This window comes from Rissa tridactyla, chromosome 7, assembly GCF_028500815.1.
Source record: "Rissa tridactyla isolate bRisTri1 chromosome 7, bRisTri1.patW.cur.20221130, whole genome shotgun sequence".
Taxonomy (NCBI): Eukaryota; Metazoa; Chordata; class Aves; order Charadriiformes; family Laridae; genus Rissa; species Rissa tridactyla.
This window is the reverse complement of record NC_071472.1, coordinates 43,983,644-43,988,643: the sequence shown is the minus strand read 5'-3', so window position 1 is coordinate 43,988,643 and position 5,000 is coordinate 43,983,644.

Here is a 5,000-nt window from a genome sequence, read left to right as displayed (position 1 = left end):
TTGAGGCTGAAGGCAGCAGGAAAGCCTGCAGCCCCAAGGTCTGTGGGGCAACGCAAGCGGTTCCCAAGGAGCTTTAGAACAAGGCATAGTTTTCCCTGCTGGCTTTTTGGGCGTGGGACCAATCTCCAGACAGATGGCCATTTTTGTGCCTGGCGCGGCGCCAAGTGGGAAAGGGTGGTTTTGAGGCTGAAGGCAGCAGGAAAGCCTGCAGCCCCCAGGTCTGTGGGGCTACGCAAGCGGTTCCCAAAGAGCTTTAGAACAAGGCATAGTTTCCCATGCTGGCTCTTTGTGCATGGGACCAATCTCCACAGATAAGGCCATTTTTGTGTCTGGCTCGGCGCCATGTGGGAAAGGGTGGTTTTGAGGCTGAAGGCAGCAGGAAAGCCTGCAGCCCCCAGGTGTGTGGGGCTACGCAAGCGGGTTCCCAAGGAGCTTTAGAACAAGGCATAGTTTTCCCTGCTGGCTCTTTGGGCATGGGACCAATCTCCAGACAGATGGCCATTTTTGTTCCTGGCGCGGCGCCAAGTGGGAAAGGGTGGTTTTGAGGCTGAAGGCAGCAGGAAAGCCTGCAGCCCCCAGGTCTGTGGGGCTACGCAAGCGGTTCCGAAAGAGCTTTAGAACAAGGCATAGTTTTTCCCTGCTGGCTCTTTGGGCATGGGACCAATCTCTAAACCGATGGCCATTTTTGGGCCTGGCGTGACGCCAAGTGGGAAAGGGTGGTTTTGAGGCTGAAGGCAGCAGGAAAGCCTGCAGCCCCCAGGTCTGTGGGGCTACGCAAGCGGTTCCCAAAGAGCTTTAGAACAAGGCATAGTTTTCCCTGCTGGCTCTTTGGGCGTGGGACCAATCTCCAGACAGATGGCCATTTTTGTGTCTGGCGCGGCGCCAAGTGGGAAAGGGTGGTTTTGAGGCTGTGAAGGCAGCAGGAAAGCCTGCAGCCCCCAAGTGTGTGGGGCTACGCAAGCGGTTCCGAAAGAGCTTTAGAACAAGGCATAGTTTTCCCTGCTGGCTCTTTGGTCGTGGGACCCATCTCCAGACAGATGGCCATTTTTGTGCCTGGCGCGGCGCCAAGTGGGAAAGGGTGGTTTTGAGGCTGAAGGCAGCAGGAAAGCCTGCAGCCCCCAGGTGTGTGGGGCTACGCAAGCGGTTCCCAAAGAGCTTTAGAACAAGGCATAGTTTTCCCTGCTGGCTCTTTGGGCGTGGGACCAATCTCCAGACAGATGGCCATTTTTGGGCCTGGCGCGGCGCCAAGTGGGAAAGGGTGGTTTTGAGGCTGAAGGCATCAGGAAAGCCTGCAGCCCCCAGGTCTGTGGGGCTACACAAGCGGTTCCCAAAGAGCTATAGAACAAGGCATAGTTTTCCCTGCTGGCTCTTTGTGCGTGGGACCAGTCTCCAGACAGATGGCCATTTTTGTTCCTGGCGCGGCGCCAAGTGGGAAAGGGTGGTTTTGAGGCTGAAGGCAGCAGGAAAGCCTGCAGCCCCCAGGTGTGTGGGGCTACGCAAGCGTTTTCCCAAAGAGCTATAGAACAAGGCATAGTTTTCCCTGCTGGCTCCTTGGGCGTGGGACCAATTTCCAGACATATGGCTATTATTGTGACTGGCGCGGCGCCAAGTGGGAAAGGGTGGTTTTGAGGCTGAAGGCAGCAGGAAAGCCTGCAGCCCACAGGTCTGTGGGGCTACGCAAGCGGTTCCCAAAGAGCTTTCGAACAAGGCATAGTTTTCCCTGCTGGCTCTTTGTGCATGGGACCAATCTCCACAGATAAGGCCATTTTTGTGCCTGGCGCGGCGCCAAGTGGGAAAGGGTGGTTTTGAGGCTGAAGGCAGCAGGAAAGCCTGCAGCCCCCAGGTGTGTGGGGCTACGCAAGCGGTTCCCAAGGAGCTTTAGAACAAGGCATAGTTTTCCCTGCTGGCTCTTTGGGCATGGGACCAATATCCAGACAGATGGCCATTTTTGTGCCTGGCGCGGCGCCAAGTGGGAAAGGGTGGTTTTGAGTCTAAAGGCAGCAGGAAAGCCTGCAGCCCCAGGTCTGTGGGGCTACGCAAGCGGTTCCGAAAGAGCTTTAGAACAAGGCATAGTTTTCCCTGCTGGCTCTTTGGGCATGGGACCAATCTCTAAACCGATGGCCATTTTTGGGCCTGGCGTGACGCCAAGTGGGAAAGGGGTGGTTTTGAGTCTAAAGGCAGCAGGAAAGCCTGCAGCCCCCAGGTGTGTGGGGCTACGCAAGCGGTTCCCAAAGAGCTTGAGAACAAGGCATAGTTTTCCCTGCTGGCTCTTTGGGCGTGGGACCAATCTCCAGACAGATGGCCATTTTGTTACTGGCGCGGCGCCAAGTGGGAAAGGGTGGTTTTGAGGCTGAAGGCAGCAGGAAAGCCTGCAGCCCCCAGGTCTGTGGGGCTACGCAAGCGGTTCCCAAAGAGCTTTAGAACAAGGCATAGTTTTCCCTGCTGACTCTTTGGGCGTGGGACCAATCTCCAGACAAATGGCCATTTTTGGCCTAGTGCGGTGCCAAGTGGGAAAGGGTGGTTTTGAGGCTGAAGGCAGCAGGAAAGCCTGCAGCCCCCAGGTGTGTGGGGCTACGCAAGTGGTTCCCAAAGAGCTTTAGAACAAGGCATAGTTTTCCCTGCTTGCTCTTTGTGCATGTGACCAATCTCCACAGATAAGGCCATTTTTGTGTGTGGCGCGGCGCCAAGTGGGAAAGGGTGGTTTTGAGGCTGAAGGCAGCAGGAAAGCCTGCAGCCCCCAGGTCTGTGGGGTTACGCAAGCGGTTCCCAAAGAGCTTTAGAACAAGGCATAGTTTTCCCTGCTGGCTCTTTGGGCGTGGGACCAATCTCCAGACAGATGGCCATTGTTGTGCCTGGCGCGGCGCCAAGTGGGAAAGGGTGGTTTTGAGGCTGAAGGCAGCAGGAAAGCCTGCAGCCCCCAGGTCTGTGGGGCTACGCAAGCGGTTCCCAAAGAGCTTTAGAACAAGGCATAGTTTTCCATGCTGGCTCTTTGTGCATGGGACCAATCTCCACAGATAAGGCCATTTTTGTGTCTGGCGCGGCGCCATGTGGGAAAGGGTGGTTTTGAGGCTGAAGGCAGCAGGAAAGCCTGCAGCCCCCAGGTCTGTGGGGCTACGCAAGCGGTTCCCAAGGAGCTTTCGAACAAGGCATAGTTTTCCCTGCTGGCTCTTTGGGCATGGGACCAATCTCCAGACAGATGGCCCTTTTTGTGCCTGGCGCGGCGCCAAGTGGGAAAGGGGTGGTTTTGAGGCTGAAGGCAGCAGGAAAGCCTGCAGCCCCCAGGTCTGTGGGGCTACGCAAGCGGTTCCGAAAGAGCTTTAGAACAAGGCATAGTTTTCCCTGCTGGCTCTTTGGGCGTGGGACCAATCTCCAGACAGATGGCCATTTTTGTGTCTGGCGCGGCGCCAAGTGGGAAAGGGTGGTTTTGAGGCTGAAGGCAGCAGGAAAGCCTGCAGCCCCCAGGTGTGTGGGGCTACGCAAGCGGTTCCCAAAGAGCTTTAGAACAAGGCATAGTTTTCCCTGCTGGCTCTTTGGGCGTGGGACCAATCTCCAGACAGATGGCCATTTTTGGGCCTGGCGCGGCGCCAAGTGGGAAAGGGTGGTTTTGAGGCTGAAGGCATCAGGAAAGCCTGCAGCCCCCAGGTCTGTGGGTCTACACAAGCGGTTCCCAAAGAGCTTTAGAACAAGGCATAGTTTTCCCTGCTGGCTCTTTGGGCGTGGGACCAGTCTCCAGACAGATGGCCATTTTTGTTCCTGGCGCGGCGCCAAGTGGGAAAGGGTGGTTTTGAGGCTGAAGGCAGCAGGAAAGCCTGCAGCCCCCAGGTGTGTGGGGGCTACGCAAGCGTTTCCCAAAGAGCTTTAGAACAAGGCATAGTTTTCCCTGCTGGCTCCTTGGGCGTGGGACCAATTTCCAGACATATGGCCATTATTGTGACTGGCGCGGCGCCAAGTGGGAAAGGGTGGTTTTGAGGCTGAAGGCAGCAGGAAAGCCTGCAGCCCCCAGGTCTGTGGGGCTACGCAAGCGGTTCCCAAAGGGCTTTAGAACAAGGCATAGTTTTCCCTCCTGGCTCTTTGGGCATGGGACCAATCTCCACAGATAAGGCCATTTTTGTGCCTGGCGCGGCGCCAAGTGGGAAAGGGTGGTTTTGAGGGTGAAGGCAGCAGGAAAGCCTGCAGCCCCCAGGTGTGTGGGGCTACGCAAGCGGTTCCCAAAGAGCTTTAGGACAAGGCATAGTTTTCCCTGCTGGCTCTTTGGGCGTGGGACCAATCTCCAGACAGATGGCCATTTTTGGGCCTGGCGTGACGCCAAGTGGGAAAGGGTGGTTTTGAGGCTGAAGGCAGCAGGAAAGCCTGCAGCCCCCAGGTCTGTGGGGCTACGCAAGCGGTTTCCAAAGAGCTTTAGGACAAGGCATAGTTTTCCCTGCTGGCTCTTTATGCATGGGACCAGTCTCCACAGATAAGGCCATTTTTGTGTCTGGCGCGGCGCCATGTGGGAAAGGGTGGTTTTGAGGCTGAAGGCAGCAGGAAAGCCTGCAGCCCCCAGGTGTGTGGGGCTACGCAAGCGGTTCCCAAAGAGCTTTAGAACAAGGCATAGTTTTCCCTGCTGGCTCTTTGGGCATGGGACCAATATCCAGACAGATGGCCATTTTTGTGCCTGGCGCGGCGCCAAGTGGGAAAGGGTGGTTTGAGGCTAAAGGCAGCAGGAAAGCCTGCAGCCCCCAGGTCTGTGGGGCTACGCAAGCGGTTCCGAAAGAGCTTTAGAACAAGGCATAGTTTTCCCTGCTGGCTCTTTGGGCATGGGACCAATCTCTAAACCGATGGCCATTTTTGGGCCTGGCGTGACGCCAAGTGGGAAAGGGTGGTTTTGAGGCTGAAGGCAGCAGGAAAGCCTGTAGCCCCCAGGTCTGTGGGGCTACGCAAGCGGTTCCCAAAGAGCTTTAGAACAAGGCATAGTTTTCCCTGCTGGCTCTTTGGGGGTGGGACCAATCTCCAGACAGATG